The 15,037-nt window shown below is 44.0% G+C and overlaps 1 protein-coding gene across 1 annotated transcript in view; it reads right to left on the bottom strand.

Annotated features, from left to right (window-relative positions):
• LOC141049408 (disintegrin and metalloproteinase domain-containing protein 10-like) overlaps positions 1-15,037 on the bottom strand; it is a 245,653-nt gene that overhangs the window by 74,043 nt on the left and 156,573 nt on the right. The gene's annotated exons all lie outside the window — the stretch shown is intronic.

Below are 15,037 nucleotides of genomic sequence, written 5' to 3'. Positions count from 1 at the left end.
TAGGGAGTGACCATCCCACCCATCTCTTACAGCCACTCACAAAAAGCCCAACCCAATTTTGGCTGATTAACTCATTTCAGCACATACTATGCTGGAGCAAATCTTCTGGGTTTTTACATCACGGAGGACAACAATCGAGGAGGTGATACATATCTCCCCTCACTTATATTGCCAGTGACCCTGTTACACTGTATATAATAGGACAGTGAGGACAATCGTACTGTATGAAGCTGTGAGGACCATCAAACTGACTATAAAGAAGTTATAGTGGGGTGGGTTGTGAGGACCATCATAATGTCTGTGAGGGGGCTATGGTGCCATCAATCTGTGACAAATATCACATATGGTCCTCCACGGAAACTCTCAAAGATGGTCACACGCTGGACCTTATCTTTACCTGCCTCTGTTCTCTTACTAATGTCACTAACTCACCCCTCCCCCTGTCTGACCACAACCTACTGACATTCTCTTCCCTCTCCTCTACTAGTGCATGACCCCCACTCCAAAAACTCTCTCCCCCTCGCAGAAATCTCAAACACCTAAATTTACAATTGCTCTCTAAGTCCCTCCTCCCACTTACAGACATAGCTTCACTTCATGACACAGATGCTAATGCCAACTTATATAACATCACAATAACAGCAGCACTTGATTCGACCGCCCCTCACATATAGCAAAACTCGTACAATCAACAGGCAGCCCTGGCTGACCAGCCTGACCAAAGAACTGAGACGGGCATCCAGGGTTGCTAAGTGGAGTTAGAAGAAATCCAGCTCTGCCGAGCACTTAACGGCAAAAAAGCAGTCCCTCACCAGCTTCAAGTCCACACTCACTGCCGCAAAACAAACTTACTTATCAACTCTCATATCATTCCTGGCTCACAACCCTAAACAGTTTTTCAACACTTTTAATTCTGTACTCCGTCCTCCTCCTTCTCCTCTCATTACCGCTGAAGACTTTGCCTCTTTCTTTAAGCAGAAGATTGATATGATCAGAGAAAGCTTTGGCCCTATCAAGATCACTTCTCACCACTTGCATGCTTGACCCACTCCTGTCCCACCTCATCCCTAACCTCGCCACAGTCGTCATCCCTACTCTAACACACCTCTTTAACCTCTTACTTACAAATGTTGTGTTCCCCTCATCCTTCATACATGCCTCGATCACACCCATCCTCAAAAAGACCTCCCTTGACCCATCCTCTGTATCTAGCTATCGCCTGATATCTCTTCTCCCTTATGCCTTAAAACTACTGGAACAGCATGTCCATCTTGAACTGTCCTCCCACCTCTCCTCCTGCTCCCTCTTTGACCACTTACAATCAAGCTCCTGACTGCATTACTCAACTGAAACTGCCCTAATTAAAGTCACCAACGACCTACTAACCTCAAAGAGCAAGAGACACTACTCTGTCCTCCTTCTCCTCGACCTGTCTTCTGCCTTTGACACTGTGGACCATTCCCTCCTGCTAGAGAATCTCTCATCTCTTGGCATTACGGGCTTGGCCCTATCCTGGATCTCATCATATCTATCAGACCAAATATTCAGTGTCTCCCTCTCCCACACCACCTCATCCCCTGTCTGTCGGTGTTCCTCAGGGCTCAGTTCTAGAACCTCTAATCTTCTCCATCTACACCTTCAGCCTGGGACAGCTCATAGAATCCCACGGTTTGCAGTATCATCTCTATGCTGATGACATGCAGATCTACCTATTTGGATCTGACCTCACCTCCTTACTGACCAAAATCCCACAATGTCTGCCTGCTATTTCAGTTTTCTTCTCTGCTCGCTTTCTAAAACTGAATATGGACAAAACAGAATTCATAATCTTTTCCCCATCTCACTCTACCCCTCCACCAGACCTATCCATCAATGTCAATGGCTGCTCACTTTCCCCAGTCCCGCATGCTCGGTGCCTCGGGGTGATCCTCAACTCTGCCCTCTCTTTCAAGCCACATATCCAAACCCTTGCCTCCTCCTGCCATCTCAAACTCAAAAAATATTTCCCATATCCGTGCATTCCTTGACCATGAAACCACAAAAACACTAGTGAACACCCTTATCTCCCGCCTCAACTACAGCAACCTCCGACTCTCTGGCCTCCCCTCTAGCACTCTGGCACCACTCCAATCCATCCTACACTCTGCTGCCCGACTAATCCACCTGTCTCCCCGCTATTCCCCAGCCTCTCCTTTCTGCCAAGCCCTTCATTGGCTTCCTATCATCCAGAGGCTCCAATTCAAAACCCTAACTATAACATACAAAGCCATCAACAACCTGTCTCCTCCATACATCTGTGACATGGTGTCCTGGTACTTACCCACACACAACCTTTGATCCTCCTTCTCAACTCCCCTCTTATCTCTTCTTCCCAAAACCGCATACATGACTTCTCCTGTGCTTCCCCCATACTCTGGAACGCTCTACCCCAACACATTAGACTTGCAAAACAAGGAAACCTTCAAAAACAACCTGAAGACCCACCTCTTCCGACAGGCCTACAACCTGCAGTGATCCTCAGTCTACTGAACTGCCGCATGACCAGCTCTACCCTCTCCTAGTGTATCCTCACCCATCCGCTGTAGACTGTGAGCCCTTGTGGGCAGGGTCCTCTCTCCTTCTGTACTTGTGTGTCTTGTATTACTCATGTTTATTGTACTTGTCTATATTTGCCCCTTTTCACATGTAAAGTGTCATGGAATAAATAGCGCTATAAAAATGTATAATAATAATAATAATAAATAAATAACATGGGGGCTATGAGGAACATTATAATATTTGTTGGGGCTGTGAAATCTATCATACAGTGAATAGAGCTCTGGGGCAATCATATTGTATGTGGGGGCCATCACACTATGTTAAGAATCTGAGGAGGTATACTGTTTTGGGAGGTTGTGTAGGCATCACACTGTGCATGGGATGGCTGTGGAAACATTATACTGTAAGTGAGAGGGCTGTAGGAGAACTGTGTGGTCACAAAACTGTGTGTGGGATGGCCAAGAGACTATTATACTGTGTGTGAGTGTTCTGTGGTGACTAGAAATGAGCAAACCTTTCAAGGTTTGGTGAACGTCTCGATGTTTGCTGGACATGTTCGCTGAACCGTACCAAAACCCCATTGAATTCAATGGGAGGGAAAATCAAACGCATAGACAACACCTTAAGGTGGGCTAAAAAGCTTGCCAAACAGCTCAAATTAGGGGAAGACACCAGGAAAAGTGGCATCAATTGACCCAGAGTACAAATAGTATAATTAACCAGCATGAATGCATGGGACAGGGCTTAGACCAGCGTTTCTAGCTGAAGCATTGATCAGTAAAAGGAGGATGAGTGACAGATGTAGGCCTGTGCTCTGAGAGCCCTGCAAAATTCAGGCAACACACATGAAGGAGATCAAACTTGGAGTCCAAACATTTCCAGAAATTAGGGGCAGACATCAGGAAAAGTGGCATCAATTGACCCACAGTAGAAATTTGATAATTGCACAGCAGCAGTCAGCCATGGACCATGCATGAAGTATCAGGGTCTGGGCCAGCATTTACAGCTTTGAATTTAGGTTTCAATCAAGATGAGGTGGGTAAATGAGCGGTGTAAGCCTTCTTTGCTGGGAGTCCTGACACCTCATGCAACAGCTCAAACTGGTTTTTTTTTCTAGCCCCAATCAGGTCCCACAAACATCAATTTTCTAGACTATTATTGATAGAAAAATGTAAGGATGGTAACACAGGTAGTTGACTGATGATCAGTTCCCCCACAGTAGAAATCTGATAATGTCACAGCAGGAATCAGCCATGTGCCATGGATGAAGTATCAGGGTCTGCGCCAGCATTTACAGCTTTGAATTTAGGTTTCAATCAAGATGAGGTGGGTAAGTGAGCGGTGTAAGCCTTCTTTGCTGGGAGTCCTGACACCTCATGCAACAGCTCAAACTGTTTTTTTTTTCTAGCCCCAATCAGGTGCCACAAACATCAATTTTCTAGACTATTATTGCCATGCATGAAGTATCAGGGTCTGGGCCAGCTTTGAATTTATTTAAGTTTTAATTAAGGCGAGGTGGACGCTAGAGGCCCTGATACCTTATGTAAAATCTCAAAGTGCTTTTTTTGCTCAGCCACACTCAGGTGGCACCTATATCAGCTTGTTAAACTAGAAATGTTATAAAAATTTAAAATTTAAGGAGAGTAACACAGGCAGTTGTCTGAAAGTAAGTGCAGGCCAGCCGGGCAACACACTTGAAGTAGACCCAACTTGGAGAGCAAACATTTCAAAAACTTATTGCCACACACCACTAAAGTGGCATAGATTTCCCCAGAGTAAAATAGTACAATGGGCCTCTGACACCCCTTCCTCTACTGGCAACTCACCATATGGAGACCCAATTTAAAGTCTCCACATTTAAAAAAAAACTGTCACACACCACTAAAGTGTCATCAATTTCCCCAAAGTAGAAATAGTATAATGGGCCACTGACACCCCTTCCACTACAGACAGCTCACCAGATGGAGGCCCAACTTGGAGTTTCCACATTTAAAAAAATATTATCACAAACAACTAAAGTGGCATCAATTTCCATAGAGTAGAAATAGTGTAATGGGCCTCTGACACCCCTTCCACTACAGGCAACCCACCAGATGGAGACCCATTTGGAGTGCAAACATTCGAAAAAATAATTGCCACATACCACTAATGTGGCATCAATTTTTCCCAGAGTATAAATAGTATAATGGGTCTCTGACACCCTTTCCACAAAAGGGAACCCACCAGATGGAGACCCAACTTGCAGTCTCCACATTTCAAAAAATTATTGTCACACACCACTAAAGTAGCATCAATTTTCCCAGAGTAGAAATAGTATAATGACCGTCTGACACTCCTTTCACTACAGGCAATCCACTAGATGGAGACCCAACTTGGAGTCTCCGCATTTAAAAAACGATCAGAAGCCACGACAAAGTTGTCACAGAATGCAATAATGTGAGACCGATGCATGATACTAAAAACTTAGTCGGCGACTGGGGTACAAAAGTCATTGCAGATCCATGACTTGTTCATCTTGATGAAACTTAGGTGGTCAACACTTTACCATCATGACACCACCAGGAGGGCTGAAGACACGTTCTGAGAGAAAGCTGGCTGCTGGGCATGACAAAATCTCTAAGGCATGACAGGCGAGCTCAGGCCACGCTTCCATTTTTGAAGACTAAAAAGGACCAAGTTCCCCATGATGGCATTGATATTGATATCAAGATACTCCTGCACTATCCTCTCCAGTCATTCGCAAAGTGTCAGACTTATACTCTGTTCTGCTAATGCACAGGCTGGTCTAAAAAAATGTGTGAAATGACTCACAGAAATTGATTTTGCGACTTACACTGACACTGCTAATGTTTCTGCATTGACGACTCAACATTCCCGGGGTTGGAAGTCTATAATTGCGATGCACACTGTGTGTCTCACTGCTGTATTCTGGAAAACCACTCTTAAAATCGTCTACAAGTGTGTTTCGATACTTCAGCATGTGTGCATCCCTTTCTAGGGATAGGAAGCATCTGGCAAAATTTGACTCTTGTACTGTGAATCTAACAGAGCAGCAACCCAGTAGTTAGCACTATTTCTAATCCTAACAATACGGGCATCATGTTGCAGAAAGTGCAGCAAGAAGGTGCTCATGGGTCATGCGTTTACATGAGGTCCAAGTCCTTTGTGTGTTGGTGGCGGGGAGACACTGAAGCTTACTTCCTTCCTCCCCTCCTGCCAACTATGCACAACAGAAAGGGGATCATTATCCAGTTAATCTCCTGACTGTTGTGCGTCCTTCACCTCTTGCTCATCATCTTCCTCCATTTGTTCCTCAGCTCCTGCACCTTCACTAACAGTTTGCCTGCTACCATGAGAGCCCCCTTGATCAATGTAATCCACACTCCCATGTCATACGCCTGTGTAACGACAGTCTGTTACTTAGAGATATTGTTATCCCTTCAACATCCTCCTCTGCTTCCACCTCTTCTGCTGGGTCCACTATCAGACTATTCAAAGTGTGCTCCAGAATGTAGATGACAGGATTAGTCATGTTAGTTGATGATGGCATTGTCAGCACTAATCATCTTAGTAACCATTTCAAAACTGTGCAGAAGGGTGCAGAGGTCCTTGGCCTGTGCTTACTCTGCAGGCACATCGCAAATCAAATGGTTAACAAGCAGGCCAAAAGACCTCTGTAGTAATGCAAGTCAATAACCTGCGGGGTGTGATTGATGGAAGTGAACAGTTACCGAGCTTTCTGCAGCACCATATCCAGGCTAGAATAGTGATGGAGAAATTGCTGTACCACCAGGTTGAGGATGTGAGTCATACAAGGCACATGTGTGAGGTTGCGTAGGTCCACCACCAGGTTTGCACATGCGGCCTTCCTTAGCTCCAGGGTCAATGCAGATAACCATCGCTCAAACTCAGCCTGGATAGCTGTCCACAGCTCTTGAGCTGTGTGACTGTGATCTCCAAGACATATTAATATAAACACTGTCTCATTGTGATAAGCCCTAGCTGCGCAGTACAGAGGTGGGGGGAATTCTTTCTGCACTGTTGAAAAGCTTGTTTCATTAAGACCTGTTTCACACTTCCGTTGTTAGCGGACAGCTGACATCTGCCAAAAATGAAAATTACGGATCCGCCTCTGGCAGGTGACATACGGATGTCAGCGGATGCTAATTAGGTCGGATCCGCTGACAATAAAAAGTACAGAAAATTTAAAGTGAGCGTGGCCTGGAAGAAGAGAGAGAGAGAGATTTTTCACTGCTCCCGGAACGGCATTTCATGGTTAAAATGCCTCCCAGAGTAAAGCTTCCGGGCATGCGCACTTAAAAATAGCAGACCGTCAAGGCAAAAAAACGTTGCATTGTCCGTCTCATCCGCCCAGGAGCCGCTAAAATCTTGGCGGATCCGTCAAAAAACGGGTGGGACGGACGACCGTCAGTCAAAATCCGCCACTAATGTAAGTCTAAGGGGGAAAAAACGGATCCACCCCTTTTTTGGCGGATCCATTTTTTTCTAAAATTGGCGGATTTTGACTGACGACAAAAAACGGAAGTGTGAAACAGGCCTAAGGGAGAGGTTGAGGGCTCAGGTGGATGCCCTAGCGGAGGTGGAGGAGTCAGAAGCAGTGGAGGAAGTGTTAGATACTGAGGTTTCTCCCTTATAAATCTTTTGTGCTAATTGTGTGGTATAGCCACACTATCTCAGCAAATAAATATTGATTATTAATTTAGTTACAGGTGACTGACAGGTTAGCTGACAAACAACTGACAATTTGTGTTACTGATTGAGCTAGAGAAAATGGACCCAAAAATATGTTGCGCAATTTCTCATGAGAATGCAGATGTGGGGGGAGAAACAGTTTGGGCTCATGGCACGACGTTTTGGAAAGCAGATTTTGATGGAATGTTTTGCAGGTGTCATGCTGCATTTGAAGAGCCCCTGATGTGCCTAAACAGTGGAAAACCCCACAAGTTAAAACATTTTAGAGACTAGATACTACAAGGACTTTATCTAGATGTGTGGTTAACACTTTGAATCCATGGATGCTTCACAGAATTTTACAATGTTGATCTGTGAAAATGAAAAAAAAAATTTTCCGCAAAAAGGTTATTTTAACCACAATTGCTTTTGCTTTCACAAAGATGGCAGGAGAAAATAGACCCCAAAATAAGTTGTGTAATTTCTCCTGAGTACACCTATACCCCATATGTGGACAAAAACTATTTTTGAGTCAAAGCACAAAGCTCAGAATGGAAGAAGTGCCATATTGTAGTTAAGATTTTTCTTGACTGGCTTGGTTCTGCCATGTCACATTGGGAGAACAATAGAACCCCCCCATAAGTGACCACATTTTATAAACCACATCTTTCAATTAATTCATCTAGGGGTCTAGTTATCATATTGAAACCACAGTTGTGTCACAGAATTTTATACCAGTGAGCAGTGAAGAAAAAATAATTACATTTGTACCACCAGAATTTTGTTTTAGCCCCAGATTTTACATTTTCACACTGGGAAATGGGTATAAATGTTACCAATTTTTGCTGAATGTAGAAATACGCCATATGTGGCTGTATAGTACAGTGCTAAGCCACACAGCGAGACTCGGGAGGGACAAAGTGCTATTTTGCTAGAATAGTTCGTTGACGCCATATACAGAGCCCCTAAGCACTAGAAGAGCATAGTCCACCCTCAGTTAATCCCTTTTTAAAAATTATACCTCTGTTGGAATTTATCTACAGGTGTAGTGACAAATTTGACTCCAAACTGCCATTGTAGTGCCCTTTACGTTGTAGTCACCAGTATGGTGTAATGTCCAGTGCGTTGTGGTGCTTCTGGAGACACACACCTGTAAATTAGGCGGGATGTCAACGCTACAGAATACAGACATAAGAGATAGGTACCTGTGTGGCTATATGATCAAGTTTCAAAGTTCTAGGAAAAAGAAAAAAGAAAAGGATGATAAATAAAGATCAGGATTTAACATAAAGAGGCAGAAAAAACCTCCTTCTTTTGTATGTGTATGGACGGTGCATGTATATGAAACCTACTCACCTGTGCCAGGGAATAAGCGGTAAGACAGAGACCACGCCGCTACCTGATAAGAATGTGTGTGCTAACTAGGACATGCACCTAATAGGTCAGTCAATGACACTCACACACATACTCACACACACTCACATTCACACTCACACTCTCACGCTCATACACTCACATTCACACACACACTCACTTACATTCACACACTCACATTCACACTCTCACACACTCACACTCACATTCACACTCACATTCACACTTACACTCACACACACGCACACTCACACTCTCACATACACACTCACACTTACATTCACACTCACAGTCACACTCACACAGTCACTCACACACACACACATTCACACTCACACACTCACAGTCACACACTAAGAGTCACACTCGCACATACACACTCACACACACTCACACTCACAATCTCACACACACACTCACATTCACACTCACAGCCTCTTGCACGGTACCACCAGCGGAAAATTGCCACATTGCGCCTGCTCAAATTCCACGCAGGTGAAGTGAATCATTCGGTTGATCCCGGCGGCAGATGCGTAACGTGTCTACAGGCAGAGAAAGCCTGTCACATTAAAGGAGTTTGAGCTGTCTCTTAAATCGTACTGACCCAAAGAATAAGGCTGAGTTCACACGTGGCGTTTTTTTCGCATTTCCGCGGCGGTTTTAACCACGCGATTTTGCCGCGAAAACGCGAAAAATAAGCATCCCATGCATTCCTATGGGATTCCGCAATGCTGTGCTAATGCTGCGGTTTTTACCGCGGCGGAATCGCTTTGCGGTAAAAACCGCAGCATGCTCATTAATTTGCGGAATCGCGGCGATCCCGCACCCATAGGAATGCATTGTTCCGCTTACTTCCCGCATGTAGCTGTGCACACCATGCGGAAAATAAGCAGAACAATTGCAGATAGTACCCACGGTCCGGAGGAGGGGAGACTGTCCTCCGGGCTTTGGGTACCATATCCCTGTAAAAAATAAAAAATAGAATTTAAAATAAAAAATATTGTTATTCTCACCTTCCGATGTCCCGCGCAGCATTCCCGCCTCTCTCCACGCTCTCGTTCCCAGTAAGCCTTTGCGAAAATGCCCGCGATGACGTCCGTTCTTGCGGGATCGCGAAGTCTCGCGGTCATTCGCGCGACGTCATCGCGAATGACCGCGAGACATCGCGATCCCGCGAGAACGGACGTCATCGCGGGCATTTTTGCAAAGGATTACTGGGAACGGCTGGGTGGGACGTCGGAAGGTAAGAATAACACCATTTTTTTTTTGTTTACATTCTATCTTTTACTACTGATGCCGCATAGGCAGCCTCAGTAGTAAAAAGTTGGTCACACTTGTCAAACACTGTGTTTGACGAGTGTGACCAACCTGTCAATCAGTTCTCCAAGCGATGCTACAGATCGCTTGGAAAACGCTAGCATTTTGCAAGCTAAATACGCTTGCAAAATGCTAGTTTTTCCGCGGGAAAATCGCGGGAATTTAAAATGCGATTTTCCCGCGGAATGGAATTCCGGAATTCTCGCGGTAATTTCCGCGAGAGTTCCGGTACGTGTGCACTTAGCCTAAAACTTCCTTATCAATTTTACCACACACAGAATGGTATATAAAAAAAAACAACAATTCCTGAATTGCTATTTTTTGTTCATTCTATATCTCCCAAAAGTCGGAATAGAAAGCGATCAAAATATATCATATGCCCAAAATGGCACCAATAAAAATGTGAATTGATCCCACAAAAAAACAAGCCATCACATGACTCTGTCGGCTGAAGTATGGAAAAATGATAGCTGTCTAAATATGGGGAAAAACTAGTTTTTGCAATAAAAAAAGTATTTTAGTGTGACAGCAGCCAAACATAAAAACCTGATATATATCTGGTATCGCTGTAATCGCACCGACCTGAAGAGTAAAGTTGTCATATCACTTATACCGCACAAGGAACGGCATAAAAAATAAATAAACCAATTCTACACCCACTGGTGATTTTTTCATTCTGCCTCCCAAAGATCGTAGTAAGGCTCGGCACACATTTATCCTGCACTATACGCTGAGTTATTTAACTGGGGTTTCATTGTAAATCTCTGAAATAAGTGATTCAGATGGAACCCCAGTTGGAAGATTCCCTATAAAGAGGCTCATGGAGGCACTGTGAACCCATCTGGCCTGTGATCGGGCGGTGTCCGTCTTTTTAGGCAAGTATAAAAGCGCGATCGACCACAGTTTTGTGCATTTCTGCAAAAAAGGACAAGTCTGAACAGAGACCAGACGGAGTCCACAGTAACTCTGCTGCCTCATTAAATTGAATGAATCCCTCGGGGGTTTCATCTGTCACATCTCAAATATTTAGGCTATGTGCACACGTATGAAGAAAATTTCTGCATAAAAACAGGACTCCTTCCCAGAAAACGCGCGTTTTTTCCGCAATTTTTTCCGCGCATCCCCAGACACATAGAAAATAGCCAGAAATGCGGAATTTACAGAGAAATTAATGAGCATGCTGCGTTTTTTCCCGAGAAGCGTTTTTTTTTCGCGGTAAAATACGCATCAATATGCACAAAAAGTGCAAAATGTATTAAGATGAATGGGAAGCTTCTTTTAAGCATTTTTTGAGCAGATCTTTTGGTAAATCCGCGGGAAAAACGCGAAAAAAAATGCTGTGTGTGAACACAGCCTTAGATTGAAACCCCAAAATTAGTGCTCAGCGTAGAGCGCTGGATAAATGTGATCCTAAATGTTATGTAAAGTGTTCGCAATAAAAGCTTCAACTCAATCTACAAAAAAAAGCAAGTACCCACTCAGGTCTGCCATCTGTTAGGGGAAATATAGCTGGCTTCCACTTGTTACTTGTAGCACCAAGGCTCTGTAAAAGCTAAATGGTTCCTAGCACCCCAAAAGAAATTCAGCAAATTCTGCGCTCCCAAATCCTTCTGAGCCCCATTGTGTCTAAACCATATTTAAAGCCCACATATTTTGCATTCTTGTAGAGATGAGAGCTCGCCTTCCCGCCTAATTTACAGGTGCGTGGCTCCAGAAGCTTAAGCTGGGCATAATGTACTGGTCACAACAAAGTACTGGTCACTACAATGGCAGTTTGCAATTTTCACTCAGCAACATGCACTACTGCTTTTCTAGCACATAGGGGCTCTTTATATGGAGTCCATAAACTATTTTAGGAAAATTTGCACTCCAGGGGTCAAATAGCGCTCCGTCACTCCCAAGTCTTGTGGTGTGGCTAAGCAGTATTCTACATCCACATATGGGGTATTTCTACATTCAGCATAAATTGTGGGACAGACAAATTTTGGTGCCATTTTTATCCTTTTCCCATGATGAAATCTACATTCAGCATAAATTGTGGGACAAACTTTGGTGCCATTTTTACCAAGTTCCCATTATGAAAATGAAAAACTTGGAGCTAACACACAATCTCGATGGTAAAAATGTAAATTTATTTTTCTTCACTGCCTAGTGGTATAAAATTCTGTGACACCCCTGTGGTGTCAATATAATCACTGCACCCCAAGATGTATTCATTGAGAGGTTTAATTTGTAAAATGGGGTCATTTATGGGGAGGTTCTGCTGTTCTGGTGTAAGGGGAGGTCAGGACTGTAGTCATGGCCAGAGACTCTGAAGCATCTGTGTCCCGACCTTCCCTCACAGAAAACTGTAATCCACTCCTCAACATACCTGCATCTTCAGGTTCAGGTCCCCCTGGGCACTTCCCAGGCGGCACTGCCCCTTCTTCCAGGTGACCCCCAGTAATGGAGACATAGTCAACTTGAACGTTTTCTTTACTTAGAACTTCACACATTATATCCACAGTTGGCACATCATGGAATTCACATTCAACTTTATTTGTTTCCTCAGCTTTCCCTACTTTGATGACACTTCTGTGCAGCACACGTCTGGACCGGACGGTCTTAGACTGCTCCCCAGATTCTTCCTGGCCTAACCTCGCCATGATGACAATTCCTTCTGCCTGTTTCACCCCAGACTTGAAATCATCCACCACTCAGTTTAGTTGCCTCTGGGAAAGCATCTGGCCCATCTCTACCATTCCCTGCGAAACTTCAACTTCCTTTTGTTCCTCACTCCAACCGACTCCCACCCTAAAGGTGTCCGCCCAGGCTATAAGTTGCCACATCTTCTTACTGTACTGGCCCACTGAATTGATTTCCAGTGGCCGTGGATAACGTGGCCTGCAGCTGCTTAACGTTGCGTGGCTGACGAGCTGTCCTGGGCCTATAACCCATGTGTACACTTAGGGCACCCTGGCAACCGTCTGACTAACGTCCCTTCTGCTCTAATCTTAACTCCCTGCAGCCCTCCTACTCTTAACCCTATATTAGCTACTAACTGTTCTGTATACTAGAGTGCCCCCTCTAGTTTCCAAACAAGAGCACTACGCTTTCGCTGAACATGAAATGCAGTACACATTATCACAACTATATGCAAGTAAGAACAATAAAACATGAAGACAAGGCAATGGTAATACCCAGAAGGGGTAAGGGGTAGCAGTACCATATCATACATGAGGTAGTACAAGTAAACATGTAGCAATACAACATTATATCAACAAACATACGCAGGGGTCACTTGCTGGGGGTTTTCACTGTTTAAGCACATCAAGGACTCTCCAAATGCCACATGGCATCCACTAATTATTCCAGGAAATTTTGCATTCAAAAAGTCCCTTCTGAGCTTTGTCGTGTGCTGAAACAGTGGTTTTCCCCCACATATGAAGTATCGGCATGCTCAGGAGAAATTGCACAACAAATTGTATAGTCCATTGTCTCTAGTTACCCTTGCGAAAGTAAAAAAAAATAGGTCTAAAGGAAAATTTTTGTGAAAGAAAGCTAAATGTTTATTTTTTCCTTCCACATTTCATTAATTCCTATGATGCACCTGAAGGGTTAATAAACTTTGTGAATGTGGTTTTGAGCACCTTGAGGGGGATGTTTTCAGAATGGTGTCACTTTTAGGTATTTTCTTTCATATAGGCCCCTCAAAGTCACTTCTAATGTGAGGTGGCCCCTAAAAAAAATGGTTTTGCAAATTCTGTTATAAAAATGAGAAATCGCTGATCAAATTTAACCCTGATAACTTCCTAACAAAAAACAATTATGTTTCAAAACTTGTGCTGATGTTAAGCATACATGTGGGAAATGTTATTTATTAACTACTTTGTGTGACATGACTCTATGATTTAAGGGCATAACAATTAAAAGTTTGAAAATTGCCACATTTTCAAAATTTTAGCCAAATTTTCAATTTTTCTTCACAAAAAACATGATTCATATCAAAGAAATGTTATGACTATCATTAAGTACAATAAGTCTTGAAAATTTTTTCTCAGAATCAGTGATATCCACGTAAAAGTTCCAGAGTTATGATCTCATAAATTGACAGTGGTTAGAATTGTAAAAATTGGCCTGGTCAGGAAGGGGTTAATCCATTAGGTATTGCATCCTTCTATTTGGATATTGTCATGATCCTCTGTTGTCAGTTCCAAGAAGAGGTCAACGTCTTGTGGCAAACGTGTGTGTGAGACATTAAACGTTCAGGTCCGGACCTGTGTGAATGTGTGTCCACCACAAACATCCAGTGGAAGTGTGCCTGGAGTTCTCGGGTGTTCGGGCCGTATCGGGTGTCAGCCATCCTCGGCCCGGGGACTTACCAGCTGGAGTTACCCCCAGTAATGCCCATATACAACTCATTCCCCAGGTCGGCACTCTGGAGATTTGTGGCACCTCCGGAGCATAAGTTATTGTCACTTCAATCAGTCCGCGTTTGCCATAAACCTGAGAGTCAGGTGGTGGCTGAGGTGAACTCTGGTGGAGCTGGGCGTCCTCACCGTAGGTGGTTTTCTGGTGAGGTGCAGTGTTGAGGGTCCAGAGGCCCCTCATTGAAGGAGGGGTACTGTCAAGATCCATTTTTTGATCCATTGTTTGATTCTGGATTCTCTGATATAAACTTTTTTCCTTTCAGGCCATAGGGGGTAAATATCAGTTTTTGCCACCAGTGGCCGCTGGTGTTACTATATGTTTAGTCTGCTAGTGGAGACCACTCCCACCTTCCTATATAAGGTCACATGGTACACCAGTTGACTGTTGGTAATAACTGGTCATTTGCTAACCAACCTTGGTGAAGACTGGACCTACCTGGTGCAGAGAAGGATCAGCTTATCTGGAGCAGTGGTGATGCTGCTGGATGCTGATCGGATGCCTTACTCTGCTGCTGGGAGCATTGGAAGCAGATAAAGCTAAGTTTTGGTTTTTAGTTGCTTTAACCCCATTGTGTCTGTTTTATATTTCCTTTCGTGCTATTGGTGCAGTTCACTTTATTCCCTGTCTCACCTCCTGGGGAGGGGGTTGGGTGTTTAGCTCAGGGCTAAACAGGAGATAGGGACAGGTCAGGGACTTGGGCCTCACT

The sequence above is a fragment of the Dendrobates tinctorius genome, unplaced genomic scaffold (genome assembly GCF_039654945.1).
Source record: "Dendrobates tinctorius isolate UK_male_01 unplaced genomic scaffold, ASM3965494v1 ptg000011l, whole genome shotgun sequence".
Taxonomy (NCBI): Eukaryota; Metazoa; Chordata; class Amphibia; order Anura; family Dendrobatidae; genus Dendrobates; species Dendrobates tinctorius.
Note: the sequence above shows the minus strand (reverse complement) of the source record. Positions and strands in the feature narration are given on the sequence as shown.